This window comes from Podarcis cretensis, assembly GCF_951804945.1.
Source record: "Podarcis cretensis genome assembly, chromosome: 2".
NCBI classification, from domain to species: Eukaryota; Metazoa; Chordata; class Lepidosauria; order Squamata; family Lacertidae; genus Podarcis; species Podarcis cretensis.
In genome coordinates, this window is record NC_137171.1 from 48265824 (window position 1) to 48286416 (window position 20593).

The following is a 20593-nucleotide window of genomic DNA, read 5'->3' on the forward strand; positions in this document are numbered from 1 at the left end:
GACTTGTTATGTGAACGCTCGCCTAACAAATAATTTCCAGGGAATGTTTTGTGTTCAGTAAGTGGGCCCTGCATGTATTAGTAGTAAATAATCACTGAAGTTGTTATTACTCCATTGAAATAAACAGCAGCGCAGTAGCTTCCTAGTAGACATCACTGTTCATGGCTGTAGGGCCACAGTAATTCAGTTTTACTAGCAAACCGGAGGTTAAACTAACCCCTTTCAAGCGCCAGGAGGAGTGTGGAGAGCGTTCTCATGACACACCTACACACTGCAGCTGACACACTGACGTGTCACAACACGCAGTTTGGAAAGCTGTGCATAAGCTTTGGGTGGCAATCTTTCGGATGGGGGCACCCCTCAGCACTGTGCCACAATTGTAAGCTGATGACAGCAAGTGTGTGTGGGAGCCTCAGCGGGTCCCTTGTATATCAGTCATTATTCTGTTTGTGAATACTGTTTTGCATCGATGTGCTTTTGATATTGTTTAGTGGCTACCCTATTCAATGAGGGTTTGATGAACCTGTTCCTGTTCTAATACTGCTCAAATTAGTTAATATATTATTGGGTAATTGTTTTATACCACATTGAGGGCTATTTTAGGGCAGAAAACATCTTAATAGAAAACAAATAAAGAAGGTTGCCTATCAGCCACCACTTCCTTTCACAGAGGAATCCATTGAACTCAATAAGACTTACTTTAAAATGGGAAGTATAGGACGGCACTGTTAATTAAGTCAGCTAACACATGATATAGTATTTAGTGGGATATTTAGGTACATATATTATTGCCAGATAGTAAAGTTGGTTTTACCTTTCGTGTAACATGAATGTGTTGCATTGCCACATTTTGCTAAATCATGCATAGACTTTGTCATAAAATAAGCCTGCATAACACCCCCCCCCCAAAAAAAAATTAGTCAATATTACAACAGAACCTCAGCACCAAAGCAGATGCAGTTTGTATACATGCAGTGGGAATTGAGGCTCAAGCAAATTAGAACTCATTTTTCAGTGTACTTCCCAGCAGGAGTTCAGTGGGGAAAAAATCCTATTTACTTGCCATAAATGACACTATATTTCTTTCAACAAACCTCTCTGCAAGTTTGTGTGCATTTCCTTTATTAAATGATAAAATCATTTCTAGCTTTAGATTTTAGTGTGCTCCTGCTGGAGGCATTTGATTGTAGAGATCAAGTCTGTGACATTGCCAAGGCAGAGCATTTCTTATCCTTTCTACATTCTTGGAGTCACAGGGAGAGAACAATGACTTTTAAATTATTGTTTTAATGGGTATTTTAAAATCAAACCATAGTGTTTGCCCTCTCCAGACACACTGCAAGACTTTGACATATTTCCCAAAAGATTACACCACAAACAGAAAGCTATACCCTCTCGTGTGCTCCAGAGAGATTGTGCTTCTTTTTTAGCTTTAAAGAAAAGCACTTTCTAGTTGATTTCTAATGCCTAGGAAAGCTGCTGGATTGATAGGAGTTGATAATGAAGTTGTTTATTAAATCAGCAAGCACTTGTAATGTGAGCAGCAAGGGAGAGATCCCAGCTCTTTTCTGGCACAGCTCCCTGGTAGAATGGGTTAGAGGCCACTGCTGCAAGTGGTATGACCAGCATTCATTCACTTCTTGGCTGCCACAGAGGTGTCCAGCAGAGTTGCTGGCCATTTCCCATTGTTTCGTTGGCCCTGCCTGCCTGTGCTATGAGCACTTCTTTCAAAGAGTCAACAGCTCAGACAGCACTTCTTAACATACTTACCTGGGAATTAGCCCATTTCAACACTATAAGGCATACCTCTGAACTGAAGTGAACTGTAGCATGTAAGCAGCAACAGTGAATTAATGCAGTAATGGTTATTCAACTCATGGCAAAGGTTTTTTTTAGAAAGACTTCCATGCTCTGTCTGAATCTGGATGCTAAAGTTTCCCCTACCTCTACCCCAGGCTGCATCAACCCCAAAATAATGTTTCGGGCTGCTTTGAGTTCTTATCTGATACTGTGATTAGTGTGATTAATTTGCTGAATTGATGTTCTACTTCTCATCTCTTCCTGCAAATAAGTTCATTTTTTTGTATCCAGAAAACAAAGAATTTTAAAATGTTGTATTGGAACAACTGCAACTGGAGTAGGGAGTACTTTTTGCACAAATGGACACAATGCAGCCTAATTTTCAACTGTTAATGGATAGTGGTATAGTTTACATCTCAGTATTTTAATGCCCATAAAGCCATGGTCTTGTATAATCTGAATGAAATACCTACTCATTATTGCAAACGTGTAAAATCATGTACCCAATGCATTTCTTGGCATGGTTGGCCATTAATTCAAAAGCCCAAATGTAGCTTAGATTATATCAAGAAAGGATGCAGAATCTGAATCTGAATTAGTTTGTCCAGAATGTTGTCTTCCTAAGCTACAGCCTTTACTTATCTGGGTTAATTTAGACTCATTCAAATTAGTAATATTCTATAAAATTTCTATATTAATAAGTTGTGAATTTACATTACAAATATGCTGAAGTCAGTGAGAATGGAAGTTAGCTGGAGATGGAAACCTTTCAAATGTTCTTATTCAGTAGCTCCAGAATCTTAAAAAAAGAAAAGGCCACTTATAAACAAAAGAACAGGAACATTTTGTTAATTGATTTATTTCCTTTTTTTCAGATGTGAAATCTAATTATAAGAGCATTTCCTTGAGAATCAGATCTGTTGAAACATATGTATACCTATTTATTAATTGAAGAGGAAAATTTTGCACTGGCAGAATTGCTGTGGAATTTAGATTGGCCATATGGAACATATATAAACCCTTCTGCTAATCATTTTCCTTTTTTTCTTAAATAAATACTGGGATTTTTTCACCTTAACAAGCCACTATTTCTGTCTATTTAAATTAAAGTGTTTTTTAAAAAATAAACCCTAAAATATATAGCTCTGCAATGTTTCTCAGGTTTTCTGCTATAATGTATACAAAGTTGCTTGGGTTAAAAAAACTGAATGTAGCATTCAGAGGTGTGGAATGCATGTCTATTTATGCATTGCTGAAAAAGAAGTTATGTATCACTGAAAAAGAGGATACAATGTCACATATGCTAATATCTATGTACAGTATGATCAGTAAGAGGTGTTTGACAATGAAATGGACTCTTAGGAGGTTGTGGACTCTCCTTCTTTGGAGGTTTTTAAGCAGAGTTTGGATCGCCATCTGTAATGGACGCTTTAGTTGAGATTACAGCATTGCAGGGGGTTGACCAGATGACCCTTGGGTTTCCTTCCAACTCTATGATTCTATAATCGCATCTTACACAGGGGGGTGGTTCCAAGGCTTCTGCATAGACACAAAAATGTAAATACTCAAGCACTTGGAACTGCCCCTGCACAAGGTTACCAAGGTTTCCAGAGCCAGTATACTGAAAGGCCTTGCCGCTCTCCCAAAGCAACTCAGGAAGCTTAAAAGTTATTTTTTGCACCAAATTTTCCTTGTGCAAAAAGAGCTCTCTGCTTTGCATGGAGAGTAAGACCTTCTCCATGCATTGGCTTCAGAAGCCCCAGGATGCTCTTGTTGGACTGTCTGTGTTCCCACAAATCTCATGAAAGCATCCCTGACTCAATGTGTGGTGAAGGCCATCCTCCCCAAGTAAGGCAGAGAGATTTTAAGCTTGCCACCTTGCTTGTATTTAACTTGCAGGATTTCAACCATCTGACCTTCAGCAGTGTGTGCTTGATATCAGGCAAGTTACATGTGTGTAAACTGCAGTCCTAGGGACGGGTGTGGCGCTGTGGGTTAAACCACAGAGCCTAGGGCTTGCTGATCAGAAGGTCGGCGGTTCGAATCCCCGTGACGGGGTGAGCTTCCGTTGCTTGGTCCCTGCTCCTGCCAACCTTGCAGTTTGAAAGCATGAAGTGCAAGTAGATAAATAGGTACCACTCTGGCGGGAAGGTAAACAGCATTTCCGTGCACTGCTCTGGTTCACCAGAAGCGGCTTAGTCATGCTGGCCACATGACCCGGAAGCTGTACGCCGGCTCCCTTGGCCAATATAGCAAGATGAGTGCCGCAACCCCAGAGTCATCTACAACTGGACCTAAACATGCCAGTTTTGCACCCAAATCACATTCCACTTATTTAAAAAGGAGAGAGGGAGAAAAGAAAGAAAGGTTGGCAGCTTTCTTATTTATCTTGTTTCCTATCATCTACAATATATTACAGCAGCCTAACCTGAAGTTTACGAGGCCATGGGTAGGCTGACTCCATCCATGTATGGCCACAGCTGGTGAACTAGCTGAAGTTGATAAAAGGCACTCTGTACCATAAAGAATCCCCCACCTCCAGTGACGGAAATGGACAAGCATCTAAGCTGCAAGCCCATCAATAGTACTTTCATCTTATCTGAATTAAACTTCAGTTTGTTGACCATCCAGTCCAACAATGTGCACACTGGTGTAGTACCTCTGCTTCATCACCTGAATTAGCTGAAAAATAGAAATAGAGCTGAGCTTTGTCTGAATACACATATCACTAATATATTTGGAATGAGGTGCTGTCTGTATTGAGTGTGTCCCTGGTATAATGCCAAAAAATGCTACATAAAATTAATTGACATTGTAATCAATAAAATTGTGGCCCATTTTAAACCCAGCTTGTACCTCTCCCCCCCCCCCATTCCCTGAGGGAGGCATAAACATTTAGCATAGGAAAGGTCTGTCAGTTTGTAAGCACATAGACAAATGTTTACAGATCTGCCTCAGTTCCAGGCTATGGATTCTTCACAACTAGGGTACTTTCAACAGGTGGAATTTCTCTCTATCTTGCATTTGTGGAAATGCTGTACTTGGTGAAATTTTATCTGCCACATAACTGCACTGAGCTTCTGTGAGGGGGAAAAATGTATTATAACCCAATTCGCCACTGAAGCATGGTTTGTCAAGGGCTTCTGTAAGCAGAAGGTCAAGGCTTTTACCAGGAAAGGTGGAGAGCTATGTAGAATTGTTAAGTGATTATGTTTTCTGAGTGGATAGACAATTAGATTATTCTTTCTGTGCCAACTGTGCTATGCTGCTGTGTGTTTTTTTTATGAAATATAGACAAAGACCTTCTAAACCCAAGGACTTTTTCGATACCTCAGTGGGGTACTATTTTTATAGGATAATTGGTTGAGTAGTAGGTGCCTTTTAAAAATAATGGGTAGAGTCCAGCTAGAAACCTGTTTGTTTATAGAGAAATTTCTACACCCTGTCATTTAGCCTTGCAAACAAGCTCCAGGTAATGGTCTGCAAGTATTGCTCGTACATACTGCCACCTCACAGGGCCTGCATGCTTGGAAAAAGCTCGTGACACTATTTCCACCAAAAATAGGTAACACTGTAGTGTTAAGAATAATCAGGAAGATTTTATGACACCACAGCAACTCAGCCAATAATTGGGGAAAGGTGGGGGGAACAACTGACTTTCTGTGAATGTCACACCAACTTAGTAATTGGACATGTCTCAAAGACTGCAGCCATTATTTACTTCATGTTATGTCCCTTTTCAAAAATCTGCAGCTCTTTGAAGAAAGTAACAAAAGAACAGGGTTTTTGTGGCAAATCTATATCTGTGTTCTTTAATTTGATCCAAGATTGTTAATTTCTCTACAACCACAGTGCCCAACTAGGAGGATGGTGGTGCAAAGAAAGGAGATATTAATCACACACACACAATAGCTTCTATGTTGCACATCTCATTCAAGGGAATGAGTACTTAATGTAATTATCTACTAGCATATGAACTGTTACCTGGTAACATGTGAAATCAATTTGCTGCATTTGCCTAGTCTAAAACACAGGGAAAATTCTCAGAGGCATTGTGTTCCTTTCCCAGCTATCAGTCATGGATATTCATTAATACCATTACAGTTACCTGTGTAGGCTAGCATAGCTTAATGAAAATGTATTTCATTTAAAGGAGACTTCGTAACAGAGATCAAATGGCATAAATCACTTTTGGGAGGCATATGTAGTTGAGATACAGGCTAAAATCTATCCCATTTTACCTTGCATCTTAAATTCCCTTGTGTCATCTTACAGCCCATGTGCTGTTTTAGTGAGTCTCAGCTGTGCAATTTCTACCTTCCTGCAGGCGGTGATTCTTACAAGCAGACAATTACTGGTGTCAGCAAACATGTGGCTACGGTTCACTGTATGATTAGCTCTTAATATTTTGTTAAAGGAATAATTTGAGCACATCAGTGTGATTGGAGATAAACCATTTCTCTAGCGTGTCATGCCAGACTGTTTTAAGATTAAAGAGGTTGGAGTAAAATGTCATTTCCTGGCAGTTTAAATAAAACTTTAAAAAATAAACAGGAAACAAAGGTTTAATTGTATCAGGTTGGAGTACCAGAGCCCAGGCTCCCAGATTGCTGTTAGGTAGCTGTGGCTCCTCATCTTTTACCACGACTATTCAACTGGCCCTTTGTAATTCAAGGAGGTGTTGGCTACTGCTACACCTCCCAAGTGTTCTCTTATTGGATGGGCAAATAAGATAAAGAATCAACTGCCATAGCCCATATGCACTCACTGACCCCTCTTCCTCTGGTATTACACCCACCTGCAAGTGCTGATGGTAGAAATATGTGAACAAGCAAGCATGGGGTAGGTGGGCAGCAGCGGGATCTGGTGTGGGAGTGAGTGTGGGGATAGTCTAGATGTGGCAAGTGGCAAACATCATTGGCAAGGATGTGAAGTCACTGCCAGTGGCAGATGCTTATCTCTGGGAGACAAAGGCTCACATCATGTCAGGTTCTACACAGAAACTTGGATCCAGGCCTAAATTGTCTGTAGGAGTGAAGGAGAAAATTGATTCAGTTCATATATAGAGGTGAACCTACCAAATTCACACTTGCCAAAAACAATATGTGTACCAAACTGCAGCCATCCTTAAAAATTCAGACTTAGCCTGATTTCAGGATGCAAGATTATGTGGTTGTACTTTCCTGTTTGATTCATTTTTACATGTGAACAATATGTATTGTCTTGCTGTATGGCATGAGATTGTCTTGCTGAAGTATTTGTATAAATATATCAGTTTTGAAAATGAATTAACACATTGGGGAGATTTTTTGTTTTGTTAGTGAAATGACATAAGCGTTTCTATGTTGTATAGTCAATGAGATAATTTATTCTTAGAGATGAGCCAGATGCCCTATCCAGACGAAAGAAGCAACTGAGGAACTCTGGAGATGGTGGGAAATTTATCCCAACGTTGAAGAGTTTAACTGAATAATCACTGTGATGTTAAACTACCCAAGAGACTTTGGGGTTTTAGCAGCTAATTAAAAACAGGTGCAACAATCATTATTATATTGCCAAGCCTTTTAATTATTAAGGATGGGTTTTTAAATTATGACAGACTCATACTTGGTTTTCTTCGTACTTTCTTCTTTGCCGTGGGACAGAGTACTGAATATTATCTTCAGTATATAGTATTGATCTTTTGTACTCCTAGGAAGAGGTGTAAAAGCATGTACACTTAATAAAATGTGTACATGCTCCAATAGATAGTATACTACAGCCTACAATCAGAGAGGGAATAACGATAGCCAAAAGCAAGAAAGAATTTATTGCAGGGTGAGGGGTTGGTATTTTCCCAAACCCATAACTTAGGATGCATTCTCCTACTATTAATTACAGGTTAACACAGTACCAAATGTATTCAGTGGCTCTGCAGTTTGGATTTAAAAGACCTCTGCTTTTAAATCCAGATTTGGGACATGGCTAGATCTTTAGATGGTGTACTGTGTTCTGTGTTTGATCCTTTCATTTTCTGTATAATTACTGCAGTAACTCTGGTATGCAAATTCTTACATATTTTCCTATTGTACTTTTTCTGCTTGAATGACTGTTTCTAATTATAGATCTGTATCTTTTTCCAGCTATGGGGCTGATGGGTTTTGGAATATGATAGGAATATTATGTTAATATAATAATGATAATCAACTTTTGGAAATAAAGGGTAATGTAGGTTTTTCCTATATTACTAATTCAATTTTTCTTATAGATCAGGACAGGCATAGACTTTCTTCAATATGAAAAGGATCTCCAACCAGTTTAAGCTTACACGTTGGTGGGGCTCCATGTTCACAAAATTATTAATCTGTAAAGTTGGGCCAAAACATTAAAACAAATACGTACTTTACTACATATGGAAAATTCAGAGTTATGTGTGCCTAGCAGCTCATTCCCAAATAGTGGCAATAGGATATCTTCTCATACTGCTGGGAGAACATTTCCATATTTAGTCTAATATGTGTAGTGGGTGGCCTATCAGTTACTTTGCTTATCCCTGGCATTTATTTTCTTAACATATAAAGATTTTGCATTGGGCTAGGGTAATAGCAACTGGTTCAAAATGGAACAGCCAAATTGTTAATGGGAACTGTTTGCCATGGGCATAAGGTAAAGGTAAAGGGACCCCTGACCATTAGGTCCAGTCGTGACCGACTGTGGGGTTGCGGCGCTCATGTCACTTAATTGGCCGAGGGAGCCAGCGTACAGCTTCCGGGTCATGTGGCCAGCATGACTAAGCCGCTTCTGGTGAAAAAGAACAGTGCACGGAAACGCCGTTTACCTTTCTGCCGGAGCTGTACCTATTTATCTACATGCACTTTGACATGCTTTTGAACTGCTAGGTTTCCAGGAGCAGGGACCAAGCAACGAGAGCTCACCCCGTCGCAGGGATTTGAACCGCCGACCTTCTGATCGGCAAGTCCTAGGCTCTGTGGTTTAACCCACAGCACCACCCGCGTCCCCCCATGGGCATACTATATCAGTATTGAAAGCCCTGGAGACCATTTTGCTTCCATACTTGTCTTGGCCTTAAAAACCCTACATGACTTGATATCATGGTATCTGAAGACCATCGCCTTCCATGTAAGCTTGCCTGCCTGCCAGGATCCTCATAAGAGGCCCCTAAGTACCTCCACTTTCTGAGGTTAGCTGGGTGACTATGACAGATATGGCCTTTTCAATTGCCACTTATTCTGAAATGAAACGTAAGTGAAGCCAGTGCTATTTTTCTAGAAAAAGAGGTGCCAGAACACCTCCCTTATTCTCTTATAATGGCAATGGCACCCACCTGAGAGGTGCTGGAACTGAGTTCTGATGAGTTCTGGCTGAAAAAAAGCCCTAGGTGAAGCACATGCTCTGATTATACAGAGACATTTCCCCTAATTTTCAGGATATCTCAGTTTTGAGTTAGCTCCATCATGTAAACAAATCAGTGATTTAAGTTAATTAAAGTGTTTCTTTTCTAGGATAATGCATTGTGTAAACATGCCTTTAATGGCAGAAATTATAATTAATTTAAATATATGCAATGTCAAATATTGATATTTAAGAATGGGCCATATTCAGCTATCTGATTCAATATTTTTTTTTAAGGAAACAAGAGAATTATTTATTTTTAATAGTATCCAAATATTCACTGTGCAATGGACCCTAATTAGCCAATTAAAAATACAACAATTATAACAAAACTGGAGTGAAAACTAATCAAAGGCTAACTTATATGCAGTAATCTGAAACCTTTTATTTTATCACTTCTAAATAATGTCTTTGCTTTAATTGTGCAAAGCATTTTTTTTTAATTGGGAGGTTGTGTTATAGAGCAAACAGCTAAGCAGGGAACGGTACATCTATTGTCTCCATTTTTAATTCATAGTCTTTTTCACAGTTCGTTTACGTTTGGTGAGATACATTTTTGTCATAGACACCTTGCAATTGGGGAAAGAGAAGCTGGGGGATGTTCTTTCATTCTATTGCCTATTCTTTATGGGGGGGGTGACAGCATCACACGCGTAGGTCCTTTGTTTGTGCATTTATTTATTTTTATTGATATTGCGAGAGGTTAGGGGTTCCTGAGCTTGGTTGGTTGTGTTTAGTTGATAGCCGTGTGGCTTATCTGTGTGAGGGAGATGGGCTAAGTTGTTGGGTCAGTTTAGCCATATTGATTTCTATGCTGTTTGAGGGGATAGGTCATTGTCCTGTTGTGCTAAGTATGTAATAAAGGGGACCACATTGGGGTGAAGGCATTCTCCGTAGCTTGACCCCATGCTACTTTGAGTTTGTTGATTAACTTTTCTAGTAGGGTGATTTCCCATTCGTTTTGGTACCGGTGGTCTATGTTCATTCGTGATAGGTCCTTCCAGTGGCTAGTTATGATATTTCTAGCTGCTGAGAGTAAGTGACTTATGAATTCCTTGTAGTGTGCGTGTGTGTTGTTGTCCTGGAAGATGTTTAATAGAGCGAGTTCTGGAGTTGCTTCTATTATCTGTTTTGTTATTTTGGAAATTTCCTGCAGCACTGATATGCAGAAGGAATGGACTTTGGGATATTGCCACCACATGTGGAGGTATGCGCCTATTGTGGTGGAGCCTCTTCAGCATTTAGATGAAGTTCCTGTGCTAGCATCTGTGGTGTTAGGTACCATCTGTATGCAGTATATGTTTTAGGGTGACTTCTCGTCTTTTGGCTGAGATGGACTTGAATGGTGGTTTCGACCATAGTCTAGACCATTGGATATGGTTTAATTCATGTCCTATGTCCTGCTCCTGTTGGTTGGTAATTGTGATAAGGGGGTCTGTAGTGTCTTGGAGTAGTATTTTATATATTGTACAGACCACCCCTTTACTGTGTCCCTCTGTTGTTAGGAGGAGTTTCTCAAAGCTAGTCAGTGGCCTGCTGGCTGCTGTTTTCTATCCAGCCTTAGTACCCAGGCGTGCCAACTCTAGGGGGCTGAAGACACTTCAGCCGCAGGCGAGCAGGGGCCCGATCTAGGGGGCTGAAGACACTTCAGCCCCCTCCCCTCAATATTTGTTGGACGGGGGAAGGGCCCCCTCAGAGGGTGGAGGAATCTGAGCGCAGAGCTGAGTGCAGTTCAACTTTAGTAGCCGGCTCTTCCAGAGGAGCGCTCAGCCTCTTCCAGACACTGAAATCTTGGGGGCACCTTGGCGCCTCTGCCGGTATCCCTTATGTTTCAGGGACCACACTAGTCCTTATTCAGTAATGAACAAGCTTTAATAATTTACAAAGCATAAATTGTACATGCAAATACACCTTTATTAAGCAACTAAGGAATTCACTCCATATGACAGTATTGAAATATAAAAGCACTCATCAGTGCTTGTTTAGATTTGTCTGTTCAGTCTTTTGCAAATGTTTCAAAGCTTCCCCCAATCCATATTTATCCCCATTTTTAATCAGATAGTGGTGTCAGCTGTTTGAAGAAGAAGAAGAGAAATAATCCTAAGTGTCTATATCCCATTCCTTTGCATTAGCCAAAAGTCATTATACTCTTTTATAATAAATCATTTAGAAATATGAGTTATTTGGTAAATTTAATGTCACCTTTCTGATAGTTTACAATAAAAAAGAAATGATAGAAAAGCAAAAAGGTTACATGATGACCAGTTGCGATGGGAGATACAGAAGATGGCTTTGTGAGGGAATAAGCAAATAACAGTTCTCTTAGCAATCCAGGGGGCCTTGCTGTGTCTGCTATGTCACATTTCTCTCAGATGAAATCAGTTGGAATGGCCACAGATGGAACCTATATGACCAGCTCAGACATGCTCATTTATGAAACGGAATGAAAGAAAACTAAAGTGCTGTTAATGGTTGCCAAAGGAACCTATCAAATGGAAGTGTGAGTTTATTTGGTCATTACAACAACCATATGGAAGATAGCAGGAAATAAGTATGGCCCTTTTTTGAGCTGCCACAGTGATGACATTCCCAGAGGCTCACATATGACTAATATGTTGTGGAAACTGCCCCAACGTCTGCAGTTTCACCCTCTTTCCAGATAGCAGTCTGGATGAAGAATGAAACCTTCCCAGCAGTGTCCAATTGGCGGGACTTTCAAAGCTGGTTCTTATTCACAGTAGGATCATTTCAAGTTTCAAAGTATTTTATATCTCAGTAATTCTTACAATAGACCTGTTTGGTATATCAGTATTATTATCCCTCTATTGCAGATTTAGGAAATAGGGGCTGCTGGTATTATTCAAAGGAAGCTTGTCTAAAGCAATTTTGTGAATTTGTAGCTGAGCTGAAGTTTGAACCAGACATTTAACACTCATGTCCACTAAGCTATATTCAGATGTTACATTATATGCAAGGATAGTAGAATCATGAATCACTTCCATTTCTCACTAAATAAATATATGTAAAACACTCCGAGGAATTCAAGCTTCTGCAGTCCTTATATACACAGTAATTTTGGAATGAGCTCTAGAATGTCTTCAGAGCAGGTTGTCACCTTCACAATGGAAAGGGAGTGTGTTTGGATAGTCATCGATTATCTTCTATTTTGCTAGATAATATATGAAGCTAGAAATAATAATAAAGATATCTCTTTAAAAGAAAGGAGAAAACCTATGAATTATGCTTTAACTTATTCTTGACGTCAATACTTGACAGTTGGAGACTTCTTTGAAATCGAACTTGTAGAACTTAGTATTTTAAGTCACAGAAGCTGTATATATTACCATTTCAGCTAAACATTAGCTCCTCATTAAAGTGTGTGGATCATGCTGCTGATGCACAGAAATATTTCAGACCTTTTTGATCAAAAATTGAAAGCATCTTAATTGCGCCTCTATATTTTTTATTATAAAGATGGCTAACCCCAGTGGGTGGGGTTACATTTACTGTTTTATTCCAAAATATGAATTTTGTAAACATCCTGATTAACCCCAGTTGTATATTTTGTTTATTTGAAATGAGATGCCAACTCTTCTTGCAGTTGTATTTTAAATCTGTTGTATTTAATAAAAGAGATCCATTGACCTATAAATAAATTCATTCAATTTGTTGGAACAGCCACTTTGATTTCCTATGAAACAGTATTTTGGCTTTGAACAGGGAAGGTGGAAATGGGAACCTTTCTTACTTTCCTAACAAACGGTGGAGCATCCCAACACAAGGATAAGCAGCCACCAGGAATTTAGAGCATTAGCACGGAGGTGCCCATGTACCACACAGTGATTAGCTTTAGGTGGTGAAGGGGACAAGGGAGAACCTGTTATTGGAAGCCATCTTTCAAGCCACTATAAACATGTTTGTTAGTTAATTTTAACGCTTGATGTTTTATGTTTTTAGATATGCTGTAAGCCGCCCAGGGTGGCTATAAATGCAAAAGAAACATGGTGGTTTGCTTAGTGTAGGCAAAACATTTGAGACTATCATGTGCTTGGTCTGTATACACACACATTTGAAAGTGAAATAAAAGATTGTGTGCCCACAGATGCAATCACATAATCCTTGTCCCAAAGTGCCTCCTACCTGTGTGCTCTAATTGCCCCGATCAAATAGAAGGAATAAAGAGGACTTGATGTGAGCCCAGCATGTACATATTTCTGCCTTTGCCTGACAGGTGAATGCCACTATTAGTTGGACACTGCTACTGCACACACGGAATGAATAGTGCATTCCACATGCTGAATGTGCACTCAGCTTTAACAGTGCTTTGTGATAATAAAACTGTTTTTGTTCATGGATCTCTCTCACTACACCAGGGTGATAGGTTTCAAAATGCAGTAATGTATGAGGCAGGCTGTTACAGTAGTTGTTGCAATGGAACAACCTCAATGTAAGTGAATTCTGACCTGGAAGTTCCATGGCTAATATAGCCATCTGCATAATTTAGAGCCTAATCCACACAATTTGTGCTGCAGGCACAAAACTTTGAAGATTCCTGTGCTAATCTCATTTGACAATTTTACCCCCTGTCATTAATATTCATAATTCTTTAAAACTATGTGCCATATTTTTAGACCTCCACATATGCTTGATTGTGAGAGAGTTTTAACTGAATTACAGGATGCTATTCTTTAAGGATTTGATTGGATATGACCTTAGTGAACTTTTATCAGATGAATCTGGGTTTTCTGTTGTAGCCTGTTCCCTAAGGTTGTAGATTACTTTGACTTAAAAACTTGTAGTCCCATTTTTATGGATATCATGACAAAAAGTGCCTAATCACACTTCAATTTTCTCTTTCACTTCACAGGTAGTACGTTCCAAGGCCTTACTGTTGTTTATGGATGCAAAGGTGGCATCATTTATCAGCAACAAAAGTTGCTTCACTTCTCTTATTGTGCTTCTCTAATGTTTTTCTAAGCTAAATAACAGATTTGTCTTTAAAGAAATGCTACGTTCTCTTGTCACTATAAATTCATGTCATCCAGGATAAATATAATTTTACTGCATTTCCAGTAAATATTTCTAACAATCAAAATGAAAGACAAATTGCCTTTAAATGTTTTGCAGTTCTTCAGAGGGCTTAAAAGTATGGCTAGAAAGACATCTATTTATTTGAAATTTTGATTTTATAGGTATTTTTCTGCTCCATTTTGTTGTCAGAATGTCAACAGTTTTCTTTACTACCAATTTCACATGATTATTTCTTTATACTTGTTAGCTCTTTCTGCCACTCTCTTGTCTTAAGTTGACTGGAAGACTAGAGTATTTTCATTAATGACATGTGGTGGCACTTTCCTTTATTGTTCACTGATGACTTTCTGACAGGGATAGATGATGTGCTTGGAGTTCCCAAGAAATTGTGATTCCATCTCTTAAAGGAAGAGCTTTGAGACAAGCCTGGTTATGGATGTGCCAAACTGACAATTTAACTTTTTTCCAAAACAAACGTGATCTAAAGTGGAAGTGCTTCATTGTTGTTATTCTCAGCTGATGTTTTTCCTGACTCTCTGTAAAGAAAAAAAGTCAAACAAAAGCAATATCCTTTATGTTGACTCTAGAAAGACCCAGTATTTCAGTTTGCCCTACTGGAAACAGAGCTTGTTATCATTACGTGATTAAATTAGTGGTGGTCTTCCAGTAATTGCTGTCTTGATTGACACTCATTCAGATGGGGGATTCACATACCCCCATGTGTTACTGGCTGAATTGAGGTTATGCAGCTTGAAGAGGTTGGGTCTGATCTAAATAAGTCTACCTTAAGATGGTCAAAGGTTTCCATAGAACAATGACAAATGTTATATTTCAATTCTAAACCTAGTCCCGCAGTTCTCCCCTTGTGGAAGGTTGGTATCTTTGCTTCTAAATCTTTTCAAGTGAGGTGGATTGAATTAAACCATGGTGACTTGAATCAGTAAATGTTAAGTTCAGAAAAGCAGTTCAGGGATTTGTCAAGAGAGCTCTTTAAATGGCAGGTCTGTGTGAACTGAGCTTTATACAGATACAGCCAGAAGTGGTCAACAGCAATTCCCATGATCTCAGCAGCTGCAAAAGGTGTTGTTGTAATAACTGCCAGCCATCTATGTACAACTGAGTTCAGCTAATACGTCTCCATCCTATCTCAGATTTGGGACAGCCTGGAAAAACTGCTTGGACAGAAAAGTATCTGGCTTATATTGGCTGGTGTTTTGCTTTATTGGCTATAGATCATCCAATCTACATCCATTTGAAGACAATCAGACAATTATTTTTCATTAATCTCCACAGACCCTATTTTCTGCCTGTGTATTTAGCAAAAGACTGTTATTCCAAACAAAACTACTTACCAGACTGGACAGGGAAACACTTGCCGATAGATAGATAGATAGATAGATAGATAGATAGATAGATAGATGATAGATAGACCCATCCAGTCTTGAGATGCTTCAATAGCCTAAACATGTGCTTTGTGAGGGTGCTTTTTATCCCATCACGTAAACTGTATCTCATTTCATAATATAAGTCACATGCCCCACTACATTATTTAAAATAGATCAGTAAGTAGTCTGCTTTGAATGAAAAATATAGTTTTGATGTAAAAGGGTGCTTAAATTTCCCACTTGAATTTCTCACAATAAAAATAGTTTAATGCCTCCATTAGTTTGTATTTCTTTCTTTGTCATTTGAACTCTAGGAGATATATCCATGGAAAATATGGATGCTCAGAATAATCTATTTTGTCCTGTGTACAAAATACAGTACATAGATTGACCCCATAGGACTCTTTGACAGGAATAGCAGGTGCAGCTGCATTTAGGGCCTATCCCCTTGGGAGAAAGCCATAAAAATAAACCTGGTCTGTTTAATTAATGAGTTTGAGGAACAAGAGTTGTAAAATGAACTTTAAATAAATGAAGAGAAACATTTTTGTTTTAACTTGTTACATTACAGGTGATAGTTTTGCTTAGAAACAAAACAATGCATATTATGAAAAATATAATAGGAAACATTTGCCTGCCTTTCCAAATAATACAAAAGGGCACCCAATGGAATTTATTTGCAGCAAAATTGAAACAAATAAGTACCATTGGCCTGTAGAGTTTATTGCAATAGGATTTCATATTAAAAGTGAGGCAGGCAGAATACCAGAGAACTGCTACTCCCTATAGTGGGTCATGCATGGATGCTACTGCTTCGAGTTTTGCCTTCCACGTTTTGTGGAATATTTTGTGCAATCTTCATAAACTCTACGGTGCTTTATTTAAGTGAAGGCACAAACCCAAAGCAAAAGACACAGAAAGCAGACATCTTGGTTTTTTTAACATGATCAATTTATTCCAGTGTAAATAGTGTTGCAATTAAGGATCACACATGGCAGTTTCAGGTCTTCCATAGCTGTGCTACAAAGCTAGTGTATTATGGTGTATTATCCATAAATAGCTTTTACTGTTATTTCCCCACTAGCAGTGTTCAGAGTGTATATTTGAATACACCTAAGCTTTCATGTCTTTGTTTTTATGCAACCATGCTATTAGTATTTTCCTGAGGTTTTTTTTTAATTAAACGTACATTGTCAATTAGGATTAAACCTTTCATCATTTGGCATCTTAAAAATGTGTATTCATTTGCTACCAGAAATGTGAATAGTAATTGCATTTTCTTCCAGTTAATAACCGGGGCTTGACTTAATGGGGAACAGCAACAACAGAATTTAAAAGTCCTATAATTGTTGCCTAAAAGTGAATCAGCAGCAGCTCCCATTTATCAGTTAATGTACAATGCTTCACTGTTGGATACCTGATCAAAACATGGAAAGGGGGGAAATACCAAGCCCTTGGAGCCCACAAGTTGATGTAGAGGAGGATGTGGGAAGGGGGGGGGCAGGGAGAGAAAGAAGGTAGCCCAGTTGACTACGTAGATAGATTGCATTTATGGTGTGTGTGTGTGTGTGTGTGTGTGTGTGTGTGTGTGTGTGTAACTATTCAGAAATAAAACGTGCTGATATATGTGACATTGAATCTAGCATTACAGCAGCTATTCAAAATGACACAAAGCACAGTAGGGATTGCAGTGGGGAGTAACTTTTTTCCCCTGCAGTGTTTGAAATCTTCCCATTAACTGAACACAATTTGCAACAGCAAACATATGGATCATTCTCATTAAAAATAAAGAAAATTGTTTGAAATAAACCTCAAAGAAGGAGAACAAGAGTCTCTTTTTACTTCAGGAAATGATTCTCTTCTTGTTGTTAAGACAGAGGAGTAATGGAGTTAAATTAGAGCAACCGTCAGTTTGATAGGTTTAGTGAGAGATAAAGCTACAGTACAATCGCCAAGCTCACTCAACTATGGAGAGAGGGAAAGAAATAGCAAGCTGGTTAAGTAACCTGCATTTAAATAATGATCTGTCCTCATTGCTTTCCATCAAGCAAAGCACTTATAACTGGTCGTATGCTTGATGAGAGCAGGAAAAAGATCTGGTTTGATGTTGGTTTTTCAGTTAATTGTAGGATCATGGAAGCAGGTTATGCCTGGAGTCTGTAAAAGAAACAAAACACCTATGTATTATTAAGGCTAGCCAATTACTTTTAAGATAGCAGTCAAAGGAAAATTTCACATTTGTTTATATTGTGCTAAGGAAAAACTTGTCTTCATTCTGCTTTCAATCTCTGATGGTTTATCCCATAACTTGATTCACATAAAGAAATAAGATCTACCTTTTGTATTAAAACAAAGGGCCATTTTGCCAAGTATTCTGACTCTAGTTGTGACCAGCCGGATAGTCCTTCAGGACATTCAAGAGGGGCCCTTCAGCACACAGGAAAGAGAAGGAAGAAATTATCTCTGAAAATACTGTTTACCATCCCACATCATGTAGTAATGAATTATACAGAATAATTGCTTGTTTTGTGAAGAAATGTTAATTGCTTGTTTTGTGGTGGGCCAAGGCAGCCTGGCAGTGGCGTGCTGATAGGGACTGGGCAAGCTTGTGGGCCACGGCAGCCTGGGTGGGTGAGAGGTGGGGATGGGGGCAGCATGATTCAAGTGTGTCCAAGATTTGGAACAGAAAATAAGGGGCCATATGCCATGCCAAAGTAGCTTCTGAATCCTTTCCCAGCTGAGAATCAATGCAAGCTGCAGAAAAATTGCTGGCTTTCCTGACTGACATGCTGCATGTTTACAGATGCAAGCGAGCGAACGAGCAACCTATGTACAGTGGTACCTTTGTTTACGAACTTAATCCATTCCTGAAGTCCGTTCTTAAACCAAATCCGTTCTTAAACTGAGGTGCACTTTCCCTAATGAGGCCTCCTGCCGCTGGCCTTCCACCATTCAGCTTCCGTTTGTAGACCGAGGTAAAGTTCGCAACCGGAACACTACTTCCAGTTTTATGGAGTTCGTAAACTGAATAGTTAGTTAACAGGTCTGTTCGTAAACCGAGGTACCACTGCAAAGCCTTTGTCAGAAAAGGTCACCCAGCTCAGCTTCAAACACCCCCTTTGGTGATTTCAGGGGTGTGACTGGGCTCAGCTGATTTGGTGAAAAACTCCAGAGTTCTTCTCAATGTACTTGATTCTGTATACTGGATTCTGACCAAACTAAGCTGCCTAGGAGTATACATTTTCAGAGTTAATGCTAAATACATAAACTCCAGTAAATGAGCCACCATAATCGCTAGAAGGTCATGAAAATTTGTGTCCCAGGATTTTTAGACTCGTCTACCCATCTGAAACCTAAGGGGAGCATTGGTTGTGAGGTGTGAAATATATTGGCATTATTTTCTGCTCTCCTACCCTACTAGGTTGGTGTCAACCCTTCTTCTAATATAAGGGGTGTTATTGCACATGTTTTATAATCAGTTGGCATCTCCTTCCCTTGATCTTATTCAGGATACCTTTATCCTGACTGCATCTATTGATTCAGAAAAGTGTGCTTCTGTAATATTTTATAAATATAATGAAATCTTTCTTTTATTTTCTAATGTGGATTACTGAACTATCTTCAAATAATGAAAATTCAGGGATGACTCTAAAAATAATTCATTTTGGTGAACAAAGCAGAGACAAAGACCATTATTAAGAAGCAATAGTTGTTTTGCTGCACATTGCAAAGAATAATTTGCATTATATATGATAAGGTATTTAGCTTATTTAAGCTGAATACTTTTTGTTGGTGACACCAGCAAATCTTTGAGAACTTTTTTCAAATTCAGGAACTTTGACAACTCCCACCCACCCCAATCACCATGTTAGCTAACTATTTTTGTTGTTGTTGTTTCTTATAGTTTCTATCCTATGAATTTACATTACAATAAATTGCACCATGGTTCCACCTAGGGCAGTACTGTCCACTTTAAAAAGAGCTGTTCAAGAACTGCTCTTGTCTAGTGCTCAGTTTCAATCACCACCACTATACAGTGGTACCTCTGGTTAAGAACTTAATTCGTTCCAGAGGTCTGTTCTTAACCTGAAACTGTTCTTAACCTGAGGTACCACTTTAGCTAATGGGGCCTCCTGCTGCCGCTGCACAATTTCTGTTCTTATCCTGGGACAAAGTTCTTAACCCGACGTTCTATGCTATGCAGAGTCTATAACCCGAAGTGTTTGTAACCTGAAGTGTTTGTAACCCGAGGTACCACTGTATAGACTAGGTACTAATCTTACCAGTGAAATTGGGAAGCTGTCTAGTAAGCAGGTCAGGGAACAAGATTTCTAAATTAGCAGGGAAGATGTACAACTACAGAGTGGAACTGGGCACTGAGTCACATGAAGTGTTGGATGAGCAACTGCTATACATAAACTCAACAGCTTTATACTGGGCCTACTACCCCAACTCTTCCTGAAGCATCAGGAGGATGCTTCCAGAGTATATGTTTGTTTTAGATTCCTTCTCCTAAGTAGGGCTCAAGGAATGGAGACATCACACTTAGTGCATTACAGCATAGATTGCACATTGTATTTACACATTGCCCAGCTAAAATATATCTTGTGGGTGGAAAGAACCTGCAGAACTCTGTGCCCAACAAGATATGATATTCTTCCAAGACTGCATGATAGTAAAACTTGTGTGGATTGCAAAATAGTTCAACAGAGAACTTGAATTGGTCTGAATTCAGAGACCATCTGCCCCCCCCCCCATTTTACCAAAAAAGTAGGAAAGTGCTGTCAGAATTTGTAATATCTTTATTTTGTAACTTGACCCTTTGTGCTCATTATTACTGAGGAACATTTTATTATTCTTGGAAAAATAATTTTAATGAATACGATGGTAATTTATTTTTAAAATCACATCATGTTTTAATTTGTAATTAACACAAATGGCCTACTATTTTTATTGAGCATACCATTAATATTGAGAGGCTTGGT

General features: G+C 39.0%; 1 protein-coding gene across 19 annotated transcripts in view; it reads left to right on the plus strand.

Annotated features, from left to right (window-relative positions):
• The window catches only part of TENM2 (teneurin transmembrane protein 2), a 716795-nt gene that overhangs the window by 357218 nt on the left and 338984 nt on the right, over window positions 1–20593 (plus strand). The gene's annotated exons all lie outside the window — the stretch shown is intronic.